General features: G+C 43.0%; 1 protein-coding gene across 6 annotated transcripts in view; it reads left to right on the forward strand.

The window, feature by feature from the left end:
- NCKAP5 (NCK associated protein 5) overlaps positions 1-23,756 on the forward strand; it is a 1,211,030-nt gene that overhangs the window by 95,154 nt on the left and 1,092,120 nt on the right. For 2 of the 6 annotated variants that reach the window (XM_070799938.1, XM_070799949.1), the window contains exon 1: positions 18,341-18,946. The exons of 1 other annotated variant lie outside the window; for it this stretch is intronic. The gene's annotated coding sequence lies outside the window, so the exon portion shown is untranslated. Of the gene's footprint in view, positions 1-18,340; positions 18,947-23,756 lie in introns of those variants that run through there. 3 more of the 6 variants (XM_070799952.1, XM_070799951.1, XM_070799928.1) reach the window with 3 other exon arrangements.

Consider the following 23,756-nt stretch of genomic DNA (forward strand, 5'->3'; position numbering starts at 1 on the left):
TAGTGTGTATCTGTTAATCCCAGATTAACAGATTTGTGGCAAGGGACGGGGAGGGGTTTGTTGAGACATTGTTGAGTCCCACTCATAGAGTTTCTGATTAAGTAGGTGAGGTTGGACCTGAGAATTTGTATTCCTAATAGGCTCCCTGGTGACACTGATGCTGTGTTCAAGGGACCACTCTTTAAAAACCACTGGTTGGACTGCTGTAGTGGTTCAGTGGTTAAGGCTCTGTGCTTCCACTGCGGGGGTGCAGATTTGATCCCTGGTTGTGGAACTCAGATCCCACATGCCTTGAGGAATGGCAAAAAAAAAAAAAAAAAAAACCAAAAAACAAAACAAAAAACCCTACTAGTCTACAATATCCCTTTAGCAGTTTATCATTCTATCATGAAATTAAACCACCACCTGCTGTGGATTTGTGTTTTTTCAGTAGGAGGTAACCTAAATTTACATAATAGCAGTATTCAGTTCAGTTCATTTCAGTTGCTCAGTCGTGTCTGACTCTTTTCGATCCCATGAATCGCAGCATGCCAGGCCTCCCTGTCCATCACCAACTCCCGGAGTTTACTCAAACTCATGTCCATCGAGTCGGTGATGCCATCCATCCATCTCATCCTCTGTCATCCCCTTCTCCTCCTGCCCCCAATCCCTCCCAGCATCAGAGTCTTTTCCAATGAGTCAACTCTTTGCATGAGGTGGCCAAAGTATTGGAGTTTCAGCTTTAGCATCATTCCTTCCAATGAACACCCAGGACTGATCTCCTTTAGAATGGACTGGTTGGATCTCCTTGCAGTCCAAGGGACTCTCAAGAGTCTTCTCCAACACCACAGTTCAAAAGCATCAATTCTTTGGTGCTCAGCTTTCTTCACAGTCCAACTCTCACATCCATACACGACCACAGGAAAAACCATAGCCTTGACTAGACGGACCTTTGTTGGCAAAGTAATATCTCTGCTTTTCAATATGCTATCGAAGTTGGTCATAACTTTCCTTCCAAGGAGTAAGCATGTTTTAATTTCATGGCTGCAATCACCATCTGCAGTGATTTTGGAGCCCCCAAAAATAAAGTCTGACACTATTTCCACTGTTTCCCCATCTATTTCCCATAAAGTGATGGGACCGGATGCCATGGTCTTCGTTTTCTGAATGTTGAGTTTTAAGCCAACTTTTTCACTCTCCTCTTTCACCTTCATCAAGAGGCTTTTTAGTTCCTCTTCACTTTCTGCCATAAGGATGGTGTTATCTGCATATCTGAAGTTATTGATATTTCTCCCGGCAATCTTGATTCCAACTTGTGCTTCTTCCAGCTCAGTGTTTCTCATGATGTACTCTGAATAAGTTATATAAGCAGGGTGACAATATACAGCCTTGACGTACTCCTTTACCTATTTGGAATCAGTCTGTTGTTCCATGTCCAGTTCTAACTGTTGCTTCCTGACCTGCATATAGGTTTCTGAAGAGACAGGTCAGGTGGTCTGGTATTCCTATCTCTTTCAGGATTTTCCACAGTTTATTGTGATCCACACAGTCAAAGGCTTTGGCAGAGTCAGTAAAGCAGAAATAGATGTTTTTCTGGAACTCTCTTGCTTTTACTATGATCTAGCGGATGTTGGCAATTTGATCTCTGGTTCCTCTGCCTTTTCTAAAACCTGCTTGAACGTCTGGAAGTTCATGGTTCACGTATTGCTGAAGCCTGGCTTAGAGAATTTTAAGCATTACTTTACTAGCATGTGAGATGAGTACAATTGGGTGGTAATTTGAGCATTCTTTGGCATTGCCTTTCTTTGGGATTGGAATGAAAACTGACCTTTTCCAGTCCTGTGGCCACTGCTGAGTTTTCCAAATTTGCTGGCATATTGAGTGCAGCACTTTCACAGCATCATCTTTCAGGATTTGGAATAGCTCAACTGGAATTCCATCACCTCCACTAGCTTTGTTCATAGTGATGCTTTCTAAGGCCCACTTGACTTCACATTCCAGGATGTCTGGCTCTATGTCAGTGATCACACCATCGTGATTATCTTGGTCATAAAGATCTTTTTTGTACCGTTCTTCTGTGTATTCTTGCCATCTCTTCTTAATATCTTCTGCTTCTTTTAGGTCCATACCATTTCTGTCCTTTATCGAGCATTAAGCTTCACCAAAAAGCAATCTTCTAATTATTTCTCTAGGACATGGTGTTGTGTCTTTGGAAAACGTAAATACATTAAGTTTATCTCTGCATGATCCATATCTTCATCTGGTGTACACATGTAGTTGAATGTGTATTACATGGGCATTCCCAGTATTGCAAAAAAGGAATATATTCTAGCCAATGTTAGCATTATCTCCTGCTTTTCAAGCAGAGCTCTTGAATTTAACAGTGATTTACAATGAAAAGTGAAATTCCAGCCTCATTTCAGGCAAGTGGAAGATCTCCTATCTCCAAATGCATGTCTGTGAGAACCCTGGGTCTGAGTGGCCTGGGAAAGATAACGGGATATTTCATAATTTCAGAGGGGACCTCAGCCCATAGACACTGAGCTGTAGTCAGTGAGTGGACAGCCCTGTTTGGTTCGGCCCTCTTCCAGGGAAATGGATTCAATCCAAACACATGAGCAGGCCAGAAAGCAGGATTATGTAATCACCTGGAAGCTCAGCCTGCCACTGAAGTTGTTGGAGGAACCTGTCACAGTCGGCTTGCCAAGGTCCCAGGGCCAGATGCCTTCTCTAGGAGGATCATTCCCAAGTTGACACCTGGGCTTCTGGATAGCCAATGAGGTTCCACCAAGTGGAACAGAGGGCCCCAAGTTAGCCAGTGTGTTCCAATCAGAAAGAGTCACTCTCCATAGGAGAGGAAAAATCCCGCACAACAGGAAGTGGCAGGGAAAGGAAAGAGACGTCCTATTAGATAACCATCTCCAAACATGACTTATTAAGCATGCAGCATTTTGATGCTGTTCTCTGGGAACCCAGATGCATCTGAGACATTTCCTTCCCGAGTTTACTTAAAAATTTTTTTAAACGCTTTTTGAAGGGAGGGAAACAAATGTCCTCATTCAATAGAGATTTATTTTAGCAGCAATGGAGGATTAACTTGTGATGAGGTCATTCCGTGTGAAACAGTTCTGAAAAAGAGTGAGTGCTAGTGCCTAATTTAGATATGATTACATTCTTCTTGACTTAAATCATATGAGAAGGATGGACAAGAAGACAGGAAAGAGGAAGGCGATTGGAAGAAAAGGGAAGAAACAGGGTATCAGTTGAGCTTTTCAATAAGTGATTGCAAATAGTTATTGAGTTTGGAACTACTTTGTTCCAAAACTCTATGTGTGTGTGGGGGTGGGGAGACTTTATACTGATTACACATTCTGGGTGGGTCATGTATCCCTGTATTTGCACAAATGCCTGAGATATGGTCTTAAAAACAATGACTAATGTTTTAAAAAATGGTATTTTTATGTATTCAGGATGGAAGCATCACACACAAAAGGATAGTCCATCCACAATGTTCCCTTACCTCTGAGGGTGTGTGCATTGAATGTTCTAAGGTACCAGGAGGTGATTAAAGCTTGTGGGGAAGTGCTGAATCTGTCTTGGAAATAAACCATGCTGATTTGTTCTAAGTGAGTAAGAGGCTTCCCTGAGCCTTCAAGAGACAGTCTGTATTAGACAGTCTGATTTATGCTGCACCATGACTACATTACACTGGCTGAGGTAGAGGGAGCCATCACCCCAAGTTATTAAAGCTGTTCATTTCTCCGTAGTGCTCTGTGGTACCTAGGATTTCCATGTAAAAGAGAAAATAGCTGTTTTCCTTTCTACGTATTTAGCCTGGGATTCAACTTCTACATCCATCTGAGTAGTACACAGAGCTCAGAGAAACAGAGGCACTGAAATGTAGATCCTGTTTGACTAAAGACTTGGAATATGAATAATCTGCAACATAGGATTTTTTAAAATTTATTTATCTTCAACTTTTTCTATTTTCTGCTACCAAGAAGCAGAAGGTAGGATGTGGTTTAAAATTTCATCTTCAAGAAGCAGAAGTGACCTGGGTTATCTCAGTTCAGCAGTAACACATGGGCGAGCTGACAATTCACAAAGGAAAATAGGCGCCTTGGGCTTCCTGAGTATGAGGGAAGGAATCCAAGGCTCACCCCTGTACCCTTGGATTGATGGGTTGGTTCATTGGTTTGTCTAGTTTCTCTGCAGCATCCTGGTTGGATAAAAGGAAAAGAAAAAAATTCATATCTATTATTTGTGTTATGTACTGAAGCCAAAGTTACTCACGGTGTGTTCTTTATCTATCCTGCTGCTGCTGCTAAGTCGCTTCAGTCGTGTCCGACTCTGTGCAATCCTATAGACGGCAGCCCACCAGGCTCCCCCATCCCTGGGACTCTCCAGGCAAGAACACTGCAGTGGGTTGCCATTTCCTTCTCCAATGCATGAAAGGAAAAGTGAAAGTGAAGTCTCTTGGCCATGTCCGACTCTTAGCGACCCCATGGACTGCAGCCTACCAGGGTCTGCCATCCATGGGATTTTCCAGGCAAGAGTACTGGAGTGGGGTGCCATTGCCTTCTCCGTTATCTATCCTATTTGCTGGGAATGAAAGGAATTACATTTTTATGGTGGAATCAAGATAGGGATAGAAAGGTACCTAAATGATACCCACAAGTTTGAAAATGGGCCTGGCTGTATCTCAGTTTAATACAGAGGATTTCCTTATCCAGGGAGAAAGGAGGGCCATCAAAATATTTATGTGGTCTATTGATGCTAGAGGGTGATGTTTATTGCCATGGGATGAGGTTATTAACCTTATCACTTGTTTCCCTTCCACTGAGTCAAGTTTACTTCCTATTTCTATCAGGATTTGTCTTTATTCCTGCATTTCTCTGTCTGGGTACCTTCATTTATCTGCCTTCACATGCAGACCTAGGCTGATCAACCCTGAATTAGGGTTGATCTAATTGGGTTGATCTAATAGGGTTGATCTCTTGTGATATAAGCAAAAGATGGAAGTGAGGCAAGAATCCTGCTATAGAATCAAGATCTCTGCTGTGATGGGCTGTTCTCATGTCCCATCTGACCCGTCCCTTTGAGTTCTGTGTGTCTTCAGGTTCCTTACCACATGATTTCTCACTACCATTCGCCCTCTTCTCTAGTTTGATTGTAGATACATGGAGTACACGTATTATATTCACATCATGTAGAATAAGAGATTGGGGGAGTCCTTGGGGCCAGCTGTTTAGTTAAAATCCTAGCTCTTCCCACACTTTGGCTGTTCAACTTTGAGCACTTACCCCATCTACGTGTGCCTCAGTTTCCTCACCACAAAATGAGAATAACGGAAGGACCTAACACACTATTGTGATGCTACCTAACTGAGCTAAGACACAAAGCGCTGTGAAAGGCACTGGGCACATACTAAGTGCTATATAAGTGCTTATGGTCGTTAGTTTCCACTACGACTATTTGACCTTATGCATCTTATTTGATGATTAAAGCTGCTGTTGTGCGTTCACCTTGTGTTTCTTTCAGGTCATCTGCTCAGTTGTTTCCGCCTTGCAGCATGTGCTGTGGTTTTTCAGATTGCAATTTCTCATCCTGATTCGGTATCCTGGTTATCTAAGAAAACAGACTTTGCTGATTACTCTGGAGAAACTGTACTTTCCCCTTTTTTAATGTAACGTCCTCAATGTTGGAGGCTACAATATAGGTTTGGTTCTCTGAAAGCAGGAAGTAAGTCTTATATCGAGTGATTTAGGCTATTGTGTGATGTTGTTGTGAGATGCACACCTGCATAAGGGAGGGGAAGAATTTGGACAGGACACAAGGAGAAGGTGATTTATGATGCAGGCCCAACAGAGCCCCAGCCAACCCTGCAGGCAGCTGGGGAATGCATATGGCCTTGGAGTGACCCAAGTCAACTCGGAATTTCTTGACCTTCATATTCCTACATGGATCAGTAACTGAAGATGAACCACTTTGGAAAGGATGGGCCACTGGGTGAGGCAAATCCTGAGGAACTGGCTGATGGAGGCTCTCTGCTGCTTGTAGAGGGATCTAGCAGTGCAAGCACACAGGTTAAATTCCCACTAAAAGATGCAGCCTTTCCAGGAAGACGTACCACAATATCTCTTGTAAAGACTTCACAGCTTACTCAAACACCTGTTACCGAAATAGGGTGGGGAAGAAAAGGAGGTCACCCAAGGACCTGAAGGAAGGAAGGATGGCAGGGAAGAGGGATACATGGAATAGAACAGAGGTTTATGTTATTGTAAGAAGTGGGGCTCAGTGGGAAAAAGAGGAAACCAAGTAGAATCTTCACATGAGAGGGGCTGATGGCAATCTGGTAAGTGTTAAGGGACTTGTGTAGAAACGTGCCATTCCACTTGCATTTGTTTTTTGAGGCTTTCAGAAGTGTTAGTCATTTAGTCATGTCTGACTCTTTGTGCAAAGAGTTTGTGCAAAGAGTTCCAAAGAATAGCAAGAAGAGATAAGAAAGCTTTCTTCAGCGATCAATGCAAAGAAATAGAGGAAAACAACAGAATAGGAAAGACTAGGGATCTCTTCAAGAAAATCAGAGATATCAAAGGAATATTTCATGCAAAGATGGGCTCGATAAAGGACAGAAATGGTATGGACCTAACAGAAGCAGAAGATATTAAGAAGAGATGGCAAGAATACACAGAAGAACGGTACAAAAAAGATGTTTATGACCAAGATAATCACGATGGTGTGATCACTGACCTAGAGCCAGACATCCTGGAATGTGAAGTCAAGTGGGCCTTAGAAAGCATCACTATGAACAAAGCTAGTGGAGGTGATGGAATTCCAGTTGAGCTATTCCAAATCCTGAAAGATGATGCTGTGAAAGTGCTGCACTCAATATGCCAGCAAATTTGGAAAACTCAGCAGTGGCCACAGGACTGGAAAAGGTCAGTTTTCATTCCAATCCCAAAGAAAGGCAATGCCAAAGAATGCTCAAACTACAGCACAATTGTACTCATCTCATACGCTAGTAAAGTAATGCTCAAAATTCTCCAAGCCAGGCTTCAGCAGTATGTGAACCGTGAACTTGTTGATGTTCAAGCAGGTTTTAGAAAAGGCAGAGGAACCAGAGATCAAATTGCCAGCATCTGCTGGATCATGGAAAAAGCAAGAGAGTTCCAGAAGAGCATCTATTTCTGCTTTATTGACTATGCCAAAGCCTTTGACTGTGTGGATCACAATAAACTGTGGAAAATTCTGAAAGAGATGGGAATACCAGACCACCTGATCTGCCTCTTGAGAAACCTATATGCAGGTCAGGAAGCAACAGTTAGAACTGGACATGGAACAACAGACTGGTTTCAAATAGGAAAAGGAGTTCGTCAAGGCTGTATATTGTCACCCTGTTTATTTAACTTATATGCAGAGTACATCATGAGAAACGCTGAGCTGGAAGAAGCACAAGCTGGAATCAAGATTGCTGGGAGAAATATCAATAACCTCAGATGTGCAGATGACACCACCCTTATGGCAGAAAGTGAAGAGGAACTAAAAAGCCTCTTGATGAAAGTGAAAGTGGAGAGTGAAAAAGTTGGCTTAAAGCTCAACATTCAGAAAATGAAAATCATGGCATCCGGTCCCATCACTTCATGGGAAATAGATGGGGAAACAGTGGAAACAGTGTCAGACTTTATTTTTCTGGGCTCCAAAATCACTACAGATGGTGACTGCAGCCATGAAATTAAAAAACACTTACTCCTTGGAAGGAAAGTTATGACCAACCTAGATAGCATATTCAAAAGCAGAGACATTACTTTGCCAACAAAGGTTCATCTAGTCAAGGCTATGGTTTTTCCTGTGGTATTGTATGGATGTGAGAGTTGGACTGTGAAGAAGGCTGAGCACCGAAGAATTGATGCTTTTGAACTGTGGTGTTGGAGAAGACTCTTGAGGTTGGACTGCAAGGAGATCCAACCAGTCCATTCTGAAGGAGATCAGCGCTGGGATTTCTTTGGAAGGAATGATGCTAAAGCTGAAACTCCAGTACTTTGGCCACCTCATGGAAGAGTTGACTCATTGGAAAAGACTCTGATGCTGGGAGGGATTGAGGGTAAGAGGAGAAGGGGACGACAGAGGATGAGATGGCTGGATGGCATCACTGACTCGATGGACATGAGTCTCAGTGAACTCCGGGAGTTGGTGATGGACAGGGAGGCCTGGCGTGCTGCGATTCATGGGGTCGCAAAGAGTCAGACACGACTGAGCGACTGATCTGACTCTTTGTGGCCCACTAGCTGGGCTCCTCTGCCATGGGATTTTCCAGGCAAGAATATAGGAGTGGGTTGGCATTCCCTTTTACAGGGATCTTCCCGACCCAGGAATCAAACCCAGATCTCCTGCACTGCAGAGAGATTCTTTACCATCTGAGCTACCAGGGAAGCTTGGGAAGCCACCAGGGAAGTTGCTAATAGAAACTGGTGGGTTTACAGTAATCAATCCTCTTTTGCCTGGACTAAGGGGTTTCCCAGGATGCTTGTCTTTTAGTATTAAACTTTTGTCCTAAGTGGGTTGATACCAGCTGTTTTCCAAACTACCTCATGGAGTTAAAACTGAAGCCATGGAATAACGCAAGGGCAGAGGGTTGGGAAACCATGGGAAAGCATTTTTCTGTTTAGAGTGACAGGGAACAGACACATTATTGATGGTTCTTACAGTGCCTCACGTGGACTTGGCAGCTCATAAATACAGATCAAGAGGAAATGGAACATGAGGGCAATGAATTAAAAGAGAAAATGATTTGGAACAAACTGCTGAGGACTGGGAAAGAATAGTAAAATAGGGAATAAATCTAAAATGCAAACCAGAGCTAAGTGTCATAATGCACCGAGATACTTACAGTGTCAGAGGGTTCGGGCTAGGTCCTAAGCCAGTGTCTTTGGTTCAGATCAGGGTGCTCCTGTGCCCATGTGTATCATGGAACACCCCTCTCTCTGCACTTGTCCTCACCTCACATATTCTGGAATATCCTTTCCTTCTTTCCTCCTACTCACTCACCAGAGGGGTGATATGTTATTCAAAGTTAGTGACAAGCCCACTTCTACCCTCTGACATATCCATACTTCTCCCCTCCAGAAGGAATGAGTTTCTCCTAGGACTGGATGTGTTGTAGGGCTGGTTTGGAAGTTTGGGTGTGGGAGTGGGGGTGGGGCATGCTTTTACCTGCTTTGGAGAGTACATTTGTAGGGGTTGCTTCCAAGACCCAAAAAGTTTGCTGGAAGCATGTTGTCTCTGCATTGAAATGAGAGCAAGACCTACTTACTTTGTTTCCAAACTATGTAATGTGTTCCAGGAAAGACTGATAAGCTGTTATGCTTCACTAATTGTGACCTTTGGACTTTCTGACCTCATACAGACCATAGTTCACACTCAGTCAACAATTACATCTCCAGTGAAGAACTGGGCTCCCCCAGGAACTAGTTCTTTGTATCCAGAAGCTGGTACATCATGCTCCCCTCCCTGTATTTTATTGTCGGGTTGCCTTCACTTCTCTAACACACAATCTCAGTTATTCTCTCTGGGCCTTAGAGCAGTGCCTCTACAGGTTGATTTTATTTTTATGAAAATAGGGATTGAAATATCTTTTTAAGTGTATTTTTCCATTATATCTCCCAATCAGTAGAAATCCAAGGAATGTTCTATGAGTGTTCATAGCTGCTCAGATTCCAAAATAAAATAGAGCCTGGAATTCAGGAGGTGCTCAATGAAGATTTGCTGTGTACACTGTAAACTGCTTCATGTAATGTTTTGTGAATGACTCAATGGGTGAATGAGCAAATACAATTGCAAATTAAAAGATAGTGATTTTGAAGATTAGTGCTTCCATGTAGCGCTCAAGTTCATATGACATTTGTTAGATGATAATGTATTATTTTCTCTGGACTTTCAACATATTGTTCACCATTATTAAGTGATGCTGATTGCATCTTGGGGAAATAGGTGGAAATGATCATATGCATCTGACATATGATTTCGAAGAGGGTGTTGAAGAAGGAAAAGGAAGAAGACAAAGAAGAAAGACAGTCAGGTTTCCTTATCTGAGACTCTGATGCCCACATCCCCGCCACCCCACCTCCCATTCAAGCCTGTCACTAGCATCCCAAGTTGGATCAATCTTCCTACCTGCTAACTTTTAGGCCTCCAGTGACTTTAAGTCTCCTTCTCTAACTGGAACAAACAGCTTGTGCATGCCTAGTACCAGGCTGGCACAGAGCGAACTACTGACACATAGAAACATGGTCTCTGCATCAGGATGACGACAATCTGCTTGGGAGCTAAGAGCTTCCTGCAGAAGGCAAATGTGAACACACAGGTCCTTGCTGTGCATCATTAAGTGCCAAACTGGGTGATGCCGAGGGTACGGGGCCAAGGAGCTCAGAGGGCAGAGGTCCAATATAGGATGAAGTAAACGGGGAAAGCATGATTTCATTTAGCTCAATTCATCCAGCCCCACCTGTAAAATGTATGTCTTCTCTCTTCTCTTTTCTGCAGGTGGGAGTTGGGAGGGCTGGCAGGATGGGCTGTAGGACCTCTCCAGGGACACTACGCTCTGAACTGTTGTATGTCACTAAATTCTGCCCAAGATTTCATTTCAAAAGTGTCCTATTGCTAAAATAACATTCCCAAGGCTCCTTATTATATTGACTACACTCGTCTTAGAAAACAAAGAATTTATCTTTTTATTGAAGTATAGTTAATTTGCAATGTTGTGTTAGGTTCAAATGTACAGAAAAATGATTCATGCAATATTGATTCATACTTATACATATACATATGTGTGTGTATTATACACACACACACACATATATATATATACATACACACATACGTTCTTTTTTCACTTTTCCGTTATAAGTTATAAGATATTAAGTGTAGTTCCCTGTGCTTTTCAATAGGTCAGTAACATCATTTTTATATTTATTCCAAAGGCATTAGCTATATTCTTAGGTGGTTTCTAACCTAACAATAGCATCTCGTGACCTTGATCAATAGGATTGGCATTACTACAATTTGTCAAAATAATAAGTGATAACCAATAAATGGAATCATTATTCTCCTTTGTTAATAGCCTCTGCTTTAAAATAATTTCCTCACCAGCAGATTTTTAGGTTTCAAAATAGATTATTGTACCTGGAAAAGGCTTAATCTGTTTTAAATCAGTTCCCCTGGATTTACATAAGGTGTAAAATCTAAAAGAGCAGTGATGACAGAGCTGAGGGCTTTACTGCCTCCAAAGGTCTTAGAGCTTAGAGTTCAGTCCCTTAGCCTTTCTGACTTCTCAGGAGAATTATGGAGGCTTTTAACATTTAATTTAAATTTTTTTTTTTTTTGGCCACGCTGCTTGCAGAATCTTAGTTCCCTGATCGGGGATTGAACCCTGGCCCTTGTCACTGAAAGTGCGGCATTCCAACCACTGGGCCACTGGGGAATTCCCTACATAGGCTTTTAATACCACAGTTTCCTGAACAAAAGGTCATATCTCCACACCACAGTAAGCTTTGTCTGGGCATGTGAGGAAAGAAGAGGCACCGACTTTCGGCAGCGAAGAGGGTGGTGAAGAGGCCAAATGTGCACCCTGGCTGCTTGCATGATGACCACTGCTTCCCAGGTCTGTCCTGGACCTGGCCATGCTGCCTGGGGCCCAGCCTGTTCGCCGCATCCCCTGCAGTGTGGGCCTGGGTTTCCACAGGTGTTCTTCACACCTGAGCTTGTTGCTCTCTCGTGCCCCCACCCCTGAGTCTCTGCCCTTGCTGTTGACTTCCCAGGACTGTTTAGTTGGGGACACGCTACAGAGATGGCTGCCTCTCTCGTTGATCTGTAAGGCATGCTTTCTAATGGGCCTTTGAGGAATATTTGCCACAAAAATAAGGTGTTTCTGGGGCCTAAAATATTAGGCTACCAGAAAAAAGAACTCCTGGCTGTGTATGTGTGTGTGTGCACTTCCAAAGGAAACTAAAAGGAGGAAAGAAGAGGCATACCCCTCCTCCAGTCCTCCCCTCCAGCACACCCCTGAACCCACTTTCCCTACCACAGTCCCCTCTTTTGTCTTTTCAACGTAAGAGGCTTCATCAGCGTGAAAGGAGGAACGCTGGGGCCTCTTGAGCTGGCCCAAGCAATCCAGGGCTCTGCTGACATTTTGGGCAAAAGTAGGCAGGGGTTTCCAAGCCTGGGCATTGTCCCCTGGGGACCCACCTTACCTCTCCTCTGGGGCACCTTCTTCCTGGGCATCCTAGCTGTTAACAGCCTTTCCTCTAGGCCTTGTGTCCCATCCCTGGCTAATGTCCAGGGCTGGTAAGATGAGATGGGAGCAGGGCTAGTATGTGCCAGAGCCCCAGGTTTCAGGAACCACAGGGATCTTACTGTCAATGCCATTCAGGGCAGGTTTTATCAAAGACATTAATCACCCAGTAATCCTGGTGGCAGGCATCGAGCTGGGAAAGCCAGTGGCTGTCCCCATCCCCTTCCTTTCCTGAGAGCTTATCTCTGATTGTAATGGCCTCTCCATAGCTGGTGAAAATTGAACTCAGGGCCTTTTTCTTTAGACAATCACCACAGACCACAAAATATTCTCACTTTACAGACAGTTGTGTCCCTGAGGCCTCCCGTGGGTTCTGGTTTCATAAAGACTCAGTTCTCAGGTTAGAAGGAATGCAATGTGCATCTCCCAGTTTACTGAATTTACACAAATCTCTGAAGCAGCACCGCTGCACATGGCTTGCAATTGCAGACTTTAATGCTGTGCACTGATTTGTATAAAATCAAGGTTGGGGAGGGTTATGGCCCCCTCCTTACCCTCACAGACTCTCACCCAGCCCTTTTTATCTGGGTCCTGCAAAGTAGTTGAAAATGTCAGACTCACAGTATGCACTGTCAACATCACAGTGAAGAAGCTGAAATCAAATCCTTCAGCTTCTGAGGTGGTACTTTACGCTTACACACAGGCCTTTCATCAGAGCCTCCAGCACCTTAGGGAGCATTAACCCTTGCTGTACCTCCTGGGCTTGGGCCTGCAGCACGAGCTGGTGAAGGCACATGTATTGGGGGAGGGGAGTAGCACCCCATTTCCACGGCGAGCCCCAGGTCAATTGTCATAGATGCTCAATTTTTTTAAATCTCTTCCCTTTACCTCCTCTTTCAAGGGGCATCTACCCTATCACAGGCAAAGGCTCCTGGTGTCCCAAGGGTGTCAACAACCTAATAAATAGGCTGCCTATGTGTTGAGAGCACCGGCAAGCGGCCCCCTCTCTCCCACTGAAAAAGGAAAAAAAGCATTTCTAGGCTTGAAAAGTGATCTATCACGAATGCATCTAAGCTTCCGTTATGGGAGTAACCTGAACTTTGTTGGACTTCACACTTTATGGTTTACTCTTGTTTTTGTTGGATTTATGTATGGGGGATGGTGGTGACATCAGCAGTGAGAAAAGCCTGTGAATGACTTTATCCAATGACATGTCGGGGACCATCCCTGTGACACCTGCTGTGTGTTTTCCAAGTTGCCCATGGTCCCCCAACTTTGTGTAAGGTGTGATCTATTGTTGGTGAGAGTTACCAGGAATTTACTGTTTGATCCCAGTGCTCATTCTGGGGAAACATGGCCCTGATCTTTATCAATGTCTGATCTTAGATGAAAGGGTCATATATTTACTTCTCTTGGTATAAACAGTGTTTCTTAAAATACAATCGGAGGTCCACATGCATGAGAATGATGTGGATCACTTTCTAAATATGCTGATTTTCAGGCCCCCAGGGACTTATACTCTTCAAAACCATGGTTATTTGTTTAGGAAATGCTGGAGTGTTCCTGTGTTACTCCTCCTCACATCTCTGCTTCCTATTTCTGATCCTGTTAACTTTTATAGGGCAGACTCGCTGGCCACAGGCTGTTTCTTAAGCTCTGGTAGAACCATTACCACCACCATAAGCAAAGGAACCAGAGTTACTGAAGGTTCTCAGCATGAAGGGAAACAGGCTGTAACCATGATGAAATGCCTGCCTCCAATATTTTCTCCTTCCTGTATCTGGATCTTGTGCATCTCCAAGGGCATGGAACACTTACTCCATCATGATACTGTGGGACTAAGCCCTGGGAAATGAGTCCTATGGTCTTTGAGGCCTATAATACATCTCCTCTAAGAGGCAAGCAGAGGGCCTGGGCTATAGAAAGCAGCAGTATCACACTAGTTCAAGACTGAAGTCTGAAGGTCACTGCCATCTATCTGTATATAGAATTCAGAACTGAGTAATGAAGGCTCTGAGTGTGTGCATGCTAAGTGGCTCAGTCGTATGAACTGTTTACAACCCTATGGACTGTAGCCTGGCAGGCTCCTCTGTACATGGGGATTTGCCAGGCAAGAGTACTGGAGTGGATTGCCATGCCCTCCTCCAAGGGATCTTCCTGACCCAGGGATCAAACCCATATCTCTTATGTCCCCTGCATTGGCGGGCGGGTTCTTTACCACTAGTGCCACTTGGGAAGCCCATAATGATGACTACATGCTTTTAATCCAAGTTGCCATTATTCATATTGGTTTAACAACTCTCTTTTCAATGTTTATAATCCTCAGAGGGATCTAGGGATTCTAGGCATTCCCCAGGACACTGGAAGGTCAGGCAGAGTTGAAATGGTGGAAATTATTATCTGTGTGATTAGAGTCAAATCACTTCAGTAACATCGCTCTCTGAGCCTCAGTTTCCTTGGTTGTAAAAGGGAACAGGTAATGAAAGTATGTAACTCACTAGGATATTTTAAACTGGATGATGTATTTAAAGCAAATGGCACATATCCATCCTTAATAAATGGCAGTAGTTATATGTGTTTATCAGGATGAGAAGGGTAGATGCATGTGTGCTCAGTCGTGTCTGACCTTTGCAACCTCATGGTCTGTAGCCCACCATGGAATTTCCCAGGCAAGAGGACCAGAGTGAGTTGCCATTTTCTTCTTCAGGGCATCTTCCAGACCCAGGGATCAAACCCACATCTCCTGCATTGACAGGCAGATTCTTTACTACTGAGCCACCAGGGAAGCCCAAGGTAGAGGGGGGATTAGATCCTGGAGGTAGAAACTGTATCTGAGGACAGTCTTGATAGTTGCCATCACCAGCAAGCACCTCCAAAGCAGGTCTTGGCTATGATTCACATCTTGCAGATATGATTACCATCTCCGACTTTCCAGTTTAAGACAGAAAACACTTAAACATGAAGAATACAGCATAACACTTTAAAATAATGAACAGGTGAAGAGACACATATATACCTGTTGTAACTGCCCAGCCGTTCCCCACCAGGGAGAGCAGCCTGATGGAGAGAGAGGAAATTGCCTGAATGAAGAACTAGAAGGCACTGGAAGGGGAGCCGGGCCAAGCATCTCAGCAGGTGGAAGTAATTTTGGCAGCAGTGTTAATGATCACCTGGTCAAGGTGGGGAAGCAAGCCCTGCCCACTCCCTTTTCCCTTATTTGTTTTTATCCTGACTTGTGAAAGTGTTAGTCGCTCAGTTGTGTCCGACTCTACAACCCCATGGACTGTAGCCTGCTAGGCTCCTCTGTTCATGGGCTTCTCCAGGCAAAAATACTGGAGTGGGTTGCCATTCCCTTCTCCAGGAGATATTCCTGGCCCAGGAGTCAAACCCAGGTCTTCTGCATTTTGGGATGGATTCTCTACTGTCTGAGCTACCAGGGAAGACTGGTACAATTACAATTCAGGGAATCCTGAATTGTAAGTCAAGTTAAATGCTTGTTTTTAACTCTCAGTTGGGAAAGTGTGACCCTATCACACTCAAGGGGCTCCAAATGTGCTTTTAAGTAGAATCAGCCCTCAGAATCCTAAGATATGTGGATGAATAGATCATAAAAAACAAGCATGAAATATGGCTGTGCTTTCATTTTTTTCTTGAAATGATTACAGACATAAGGCATCTTCTCACTAGAAAGTAAGATAAGGCTCCAGTATGTTTTCTCTAGAGGAATGGAAATAGTGCTTTGGGAAATCTATCTTACCTTGGAGGAAATCTTCAGTGATTTTTTTACTGGTATTTTTTTCCTTAAAGAAAAATGTAGTATCTAATATATAGCTTATCTTTGTTACATTCTACTATGGAGGCCTGGAGGCTGTATGTAGGGGAGAGAGAGCTGTGTTGGGCATCATAACTCCTGACCACTGACTTTTTCAAAGTCCCGAGCCCCCTTGTAATAAAGCCCCGAAGACTGTGTACATTAGACTTTCCTAACCTCCCTCACTGGAGAGTTCCTTAATGTTACACCAGCCATGACAAGGATCTGGGCAAACCTGTGTCCTTACCAGGTTCCTGAGTTTCCCTCCAGAGCTTGCTGGCAATCAGTGAACTGAACCAAAGCGGTTCTTGCTTGTCTTACCTTAAAACTCCATTTGTCAAACAACAGTTGCACAAGGGAAAGGTCAGCACTTTATGCTCTGAGCACTTAACTTTAATCATTTCTTAAAGTGGACAGAGTCCAAGAGGTTTTCAAATTAGTCCTTAAATGTAAAGGAAAGGAGGTCGGGCATTCCATCAGAATAAAAGCCCAGTGCCTGTTCTCCTTTGTTACCCCAATCCATCCCCCATACTGCTGTATCCTAATAGACATGTCACAGGTCTGCAACCGATCACTAGATCTTTATTAAACACCTACTATATGCCAGACATTTGTTGAAGGAATAGCTAGGTTTTTCTTTATGATTTATTTTGAAAATTGCACAATCATATATTTACTTTTATTATTTTTTAAGTAACAAAAGTGGAACACATTCATTTTTTAAAAAAAGTCAAACGACACAGAAAAATTCCCCAGAGATAACCACTGCTGTAATGTGCATAATTCTTCCTATCATATGCAATGATTTTCTGTATTCAGTCAATAAGCTACCTACTTCTTTCCATGTCAGTATATGCGCTGTTAGCTCAATTTTTTCAACCTCTTCTAAGTTTTTTTTTCCTACTATACATGTACCACAATTTGTGTGACTTATCTTTTCTCATATTAATGAATATTTATGGTGTCTCTACTTTATTGGCTTACAAAGAATGTTGCAAAGAACATTATTGAGCTTATATCCTTAGGCTCTTTTGTGAGCATATGTGCGGGGTCACTTTGGAAAAGAGGAATTGTTGGGTGTCAGTGTTTGTACTTAAAAAACTTTAGGTACTTCTAATTTGCTTTCCATAAATAGAGTTTATTTAAACCTGTAAGTAGCATATAAAATAGGTACTATCTTTAACCGATTCCTACATGAAAGTGAACTATTTGGGGACCTTAATACCCTACCAAATCAATAATAATCAGTGCTCTTTGAAAAAACAGTTTTTGGAAGTGGCAAAGAGCATCCACTCACACGGTAACAGGGGGGTGCAAGTTAATTATTTTCCAAGGGCAGGGAGAGTGCTTATCTAAACATACATCCCATTCCATGGGCTCTGCTAACCTTGTTCCTGCCTTGGCCCTCAAAGTCCTCCTCCCCCCATTTCTGCTTAAGATTCATGATGGCAGGAGGTATGGGTATAAACAAATAACACAATGGCTGCCCTCAAAGACCTTTCAAAGTGACTTGGGGAGACAGAAACACAGATGGCAAAAAAACAAGCTAAAAATATATCAGTATATAAAAAGCAGCAAATAAATATAAATAGTCAGCATCATTATAAGCAGTTCAGAGGAAGGAAGGAAAACAGTGGGCTAGGGTGTCCCAGCTTCATGGCAGGGATGTGATATAGGGTTTGTGGATTTCTCAGGTTGGGGTTGGGGGAGAAAAACCATAGAAACCACCAGTAAGAATCAGTTCACAGAAGAAGGGAGATTCCTTGAGAGAGCAAATAGCAGGGGAGGCACCCATTTTTATCTTGCAAATTGGAAGTGGGTGGGGCTTATAGTACTTCTTGAGATAATTAGAGATACTTGGCAGAGATGATTTTTTGATTTGATTTTTGGTGTGATGAGAGTGGTGTAGGAAGGTGATTAGGAATCTGAAGAAGCCTTTCTCAGAATAGAATGCTCTGATTTGCACATACATAATTTGGGGTACATTTCAGGGAGCCCTACCCCCAAGTTGAAAAACTTTATAGTATACCTGAAGAGTTTCATCTTTGCTAGGACAAGCCATCTAGGAAAAAAAAGTCAGCCAGGTACACACACACACGTATCACTCAAGGAGGTGTATATATATATATGCATATATGCATATATACATACGTATATATGTCACAGTAAAAGTTGTTAGGCAATATAAGATATAAGTAATCATTATGTTGTTGTTACACAGTTAGGCAATATAAGACGTAACTAATATTCATTTACTCATGAATCATCAAACTCTGAAGCTGACTGGAAACAGGTGGGTAACAACTTGTCAGGGGCCCACTGGCTCCCTCATGGCTTCAGCTTAGCCAGCGTCAGTCGGAGGAGGTGATTCTCTGCCTTTCTCAGAAGAAAGGATCTGACCTGAGGGAAACCAGGCTCCTGAAAATTTGAATCAATGGAATTATTTACGCTTGCATCACCGGAATCCGCTCCGAGATGCCGATTTTGTTGCAGAAAAGATACTCTTGCTCCCCACCCCCTCCTTTCTTTTTGACAGTCAGTTAATAAAGACTCAACAATAAGCAGCTGCCAGTGATGTCATGTGGGACTTTGTCCACGGAGCTTGTATTTACAAGCTCAGAGCAACCACGGAGCCGCAGCCGGGGGAGCAGCCGACTCTCGGCAAACTTGCTCTGAATTCGCGGTAGCAACTTTTGCTGCTGCTTTGGCTGTTCAGGAAAACTGGCGTGTTCTCTGCGCCCAGCCTTTTCAGGCTTCACAAATAAACAGAGGATCAACTCGGGAGGAAATGTTTAACTGGAGAGAGTTGCAGTTCCTGTGTTTGTCTCCAGGGCTGTGAGATGTGTTGACTGCAGAGCTGACGACAAGTAAGACTGTTGGAATTGTTTTAAAACTCTTGTAACAGTTTTTCGTATTTATATGGCTTGCTTTGCTTTAAAAGTGAGATGATGAGGTGTTTGTATTTCTCTGGGCTCTCTCGCTGCCGCAACAAGAATGCATTTGTTTCAAGTAGTAATTACAGTGCACTGAAGTTGATGGGGTAGGTGCAGAGAACTTGCACGTAGCTGATAACAAGATACTGAGTTCCTGATACTCATTTGCCTCTGCAGGGAGGTTGGAATTTTTTTTTTTTTAATGAGAAGCAACCAACCATACAGAAAACTATTAGCTTGACCTAGGAATTTTAGTAGAAAACTGTAAAGACTGATTTTTAATTAACTGTTTGTGTTGGAAAGGAAAACACACTCTTGTTTTTATTCTCTGATTCTTTCTGTGGTTTATAGATTTTAATGTGTGTGTGTTCAATGTCTACTTCTCTTCTTGATTACACCCTCCTTCCAAACACGCACAAACTCATTCATTCTGAGGGAATATGAACCTCTAGACAAATGTTTTGCAATGGAAACCATTTCTATCTGGATTTCTTCCCTTTAGGTATCTGGAGAAATGTTCGCTGTTCTGACTTGCCCTCAGAGATGGGAACCTGAATGAAGGTGCTACTGAAAAAGTCAAACTTTGACACTCAGCTCTGTGGGGATGGGAGACCCACATCCTTGCTTTCACTTTCTTCCAACTCTTTCAAACTCTCTGAACACATTCTTTGGGGAATTGGAAGGGTGGGCTCTGTGTACCGCCAGCCTGGACCAGAGCTCCCTCTCATTACGGCTGCCAGGCGCTGCCTGGAAGCACTGCATCAGAGCCACGTGGATTTGTCTTTCGGCTGCATGCTTCCAGATGCAGGGCTTGCACCTGAGCGCCTGCGGTTCAGCTGCTTGTAATCAGTAGCACATTCTGGCCGATGCCTGCCATCCAGTCCTGACAGCCCTGCCACATGGATTGGCAAGTGGCTGTTAGCCTCTTACCTCCTGCACGTGAGCCCCATGACTTGATCCAGGAGACCTGGCTGGTCCTCAGTTCAGCAGCTCTGTCACCAGCCCACAAGAGCAGTGACAGCCTTTCCCTTTTTCTCTGGTCTCAGAATTGAAAAAGTCAGTGCCCAAAAGCTCCTAAAATATCCTACAGTTTTCAGTGGAATTCTGATATGGGCAGCCTCCTCGTGCATGTTTGTCAGCTCCAATTTTTTCCATCAGAGCACACTCTCTTGGACATGTTTTTTTTTTTTTTTAATTTTATTGAAGTGTATTTGATTTATAATGTTAATTTCTGCTATATAGCAAAGTGACTCAGTTATATATATATATATATACACACACACACATACACACACACACACACACACATAATTTTTCTTTTTTTTTTTTTGACTGTGTTACACAGCATGTGGGATCCTAGTTCCATATCCAGGGCTTGAACCCCCACTCCCTGCTTTGGAAGCACAGAGTTTTAACCAATGAACTACCAGGGAAGTCTGGTTTATCACAGGATATTGAATATAATTCCCTGCACTTAGACAGTAGAACCCTGTTGTTTATCCATCCTGTATCTACTAGTTAGTACTGGATATGTTTTATGTATTAAAACTCAATGCTTTCTGTGAATTTTTACTTAAAAAAGGGGATGTGCTACTAAAATAGTTTCCAAACCATTAGTCAAAGCTTATCATTTGTAGAAGAAAACCTGAGGCATGAGGAGGGGAAGTGATTGGTCCAGAGTCACCTAGCAAGACACTGGCAGAGCTCCAACCAGAAAACCATGCTCATCCTGGCACGCATTTCACATTTCAGTTCTTCCAGGATGTAGAAGAAATAGGACCCATGTGTGGTTACTAGCCTTCTTGCAGGAGCTGGCTGAGTGAAGGTGTATAGATGAAGGTGGTCTGGTAAAGAGAGAACATTCCTGTTTTGTCTTTTGCTCTGGGTATGTTTCTTAACAACTCTGTTCCTCATTAGTTTGGCTAGAGAACCGAAGAGCACTTTGTGATTACTTGACAGTTGCTGACCTAAAGTTAAGTGAGACATTTCAGGTGGTGGAATCGTACATAAGGCAGTTTGCATCAGGTGCAGGTTGAGAGACCAAAGCTGGTTTTCAGCTCGGATATTTTGTGCTTCTGCTTTACTTACATCTCTCAAATTTGTTTTATTGACCACACCCTTATCTGTCTTTCTCCTCTCTCCCAGCCTCATTTTCTCACTGCAGCCTGGACCTCTGATGCTAACACTCAACTTGATTCCACTAATGCCCTGTGTTCCTCTTTTCTCTGGAGCCTTCCTTGCCCCTGACACTTCTGCCTATTGGATGCCTCCATGGATTCTTCAAGATGAAATGATGATTTTCTTCTTTGGACCCTCATGGTATCCTGTGCTGATTTTTGCTGTGGGATCTGAAGCTCTTTGCCACACAGTTAAATACATCTTTCCATCAAAAGCCAGGGCTATGGTTCAGTACTTCTATATCCACAGCACTGTTACAGAGTGGTGGTTAAATATATAATAGTAAAGAAGTGAAGGACTGAATTGCTAATCTTAATTATCCCTTTTCCTAAACCAAACAGGCATGCCTCTACACATGGCTGACAAAAATATGTAAGTGTGCTGTGTGGCTTGACATGCATCTTCAACGAATGAAGGCCCCCAATACTGGACTCCCAAGCGTGCACACAGGGCTATTCCTGAAGTGATTGTCTCCAACCTCCCCAGCCTCGTTTCTCTCCACTCCCTCCCATGTACTCTGTGTCCTGGAGATTCCTGACCCGACAATTCATCTGTGTCTTCTGTCAGGGGTTGAAGAATAGCATGGTAGAGCCATTCAGGATTTGGGTTCTGGAACCAGACTGCCCTCCTTTCATCACTGGCCAGCTTTATGATCTTGGTTAATTCACTTGAGTTTTCTCTTTCACTTTTTGTCTTTAAAATGTAGCCAATGAGAGTGCCTACCTCATACAAGTATTGTTGTTCAGTTGATAAGTTGTGTCCACTCTTTGCAACTCTATGGACTGGAAGCACACCAGGCTTCCCCGTCCTTCAGTGTCTCCTGGAGTTTGCTCAAATTCATGTCCACTGAGTCAGTGATGCTATCTAACCATCTCATCCTCTGCCACCACCTTCTCGTTTTGCCTTCTGTCTTTCCCATCACCAGAGTCTTTTCCAGTAAGTGGGCTCTTTACATCAGGTGGCTGAAGTATTGGAGCTTCAGCTTCAGCATCAGTCCTTCCAGTGAATACTCAGAATTGGTTTTCTTTAGGATTGACTGTTGTGATCACTATTGGCCTGACCAGTGCTCATGTTCCACCCCAGACTTAATGAATCAGCATCTCCAAGGTGGGATTCAGATTGAGGCATAGTTAAAAAGTTCCTCAGATGATTCGGTTTGGAATTCCTGTGTTACCTACCCGGAGGTGCTTTCTGTTACCTACACGTGCTGGGCTTGTATGTTCTCTAGCACCTCAATACCTTTATACTCTTGCCTGTGGCACCTCCCCATCCACCTAGTTTATCCTCCAGGTTGTGGCCAGATTTGTAATCTCATACCTAACTAAGCACCTGGCACTGAGTGAGTTCCCAAGAGATGATGAAAAATAAAAGTGTATGAATGCATATTTGATAGGTACTCTAAGAGAAGATTTAAACTTTCTTCCCCATAGTCAGTACCACATTTCTAAACTCTTCACAAGTGCTATTTCATTATGATCATTTTGCTCATTTTCTAGGTAAAGATACTTAGATCCAAAGAGGTGAGGTAATGTGCAAAGGTCACATGGGCAGTAAAAGAGGCAGAGACAGGACCTGAACCCTGACCCCATACTCTTGACCTTTCACAGTAAGACTCTCCAGACATATGGAGGGCAATCTTCCTTGTGAGCTTTACCAATGGTGGAACTTTGATTTTTCTTGTCTTTCCATACACTGATTGTACTGGAGAGCTACACATCAGATGAACACCTCTAGGCGCCAGCTGGCTGAAGGGATGATTCACATTCTCTAGCTTTGCAGAAGGGTCAAAGCCCATGCCCAGTCCTTTGGTATTTTTGTTTTTCCTTTAATCTCAGGCATGAATCCCCTTGCAGGTTGGCCCAAGTTTATGGCTCAACATCAAGATTATTTGCATTCTTGGTGGAGACGTTGGTAGGCTGGGTTCAGCTTGGTCAAGAGTATGATTCAGGGGAGTTAGGTTAAAAAAAAAATTGGAATTGATCTTTGGCCATTCAGCTGGTCTCTGAGAAGTTTACCAGGGGAAGTGGTAGTATTTTGTTTAAATAGCCAGAATGGTTGAGGTTGAACACTGGCAAGTCATGGAACCAGTTACACGCAAGATACCTTATAGCCTTATTTTTCTCTAGTTCTCTAATTCTACAAAGTTTAATGCCTTTGGAATTTTAGATTCCCAACTGTGCTTTTTTTTAAAGATGAAATAATAAATCTCTCAGATACATAAGAACATTACCCACAGCAGTTACTATGCCTGAATACATACTTGTCTAATGAAGTGTGTCCTGTCCTTTTGGAAGCCTCCATTACACAAGGTACTTCCCAGTAGTTACATAAATTAATCTGGTATTTTCAGGGCAAGAAATCAGATCTCTCCTTTTAGAAATAAACTTTCTGGATTAGTGATTCCTTTGAGTAGAATTTGGATGCACTATAAGAAACCAATGGACTGAGTTCAAGAAGAAAGTCTCAAACCCATTTTGGAACTTAAGCTTGGATAATAATATGATAGATACATATTATAATGTTGAAAGAAAAACTGTTATTTCTAAAACACGGGAACGAGTATTAC

This window comes from Bos indicus, chromosome 2 (assembly GCF_029378745.1).
Source record: "Bos indicus isolate NIAB-ARS_2022 breed Sahiwal x Tharparkar chromosome 2, NIAB-ARS_B.indTharparkar_mat_pri_1.0, whole genome shotgun sequence".
Lineage (NCBI taxonomy): Eukaryota > Metazoa > Chordata > Mammalia > Artiodactyla > Bovidae > Bos > Bos indicus.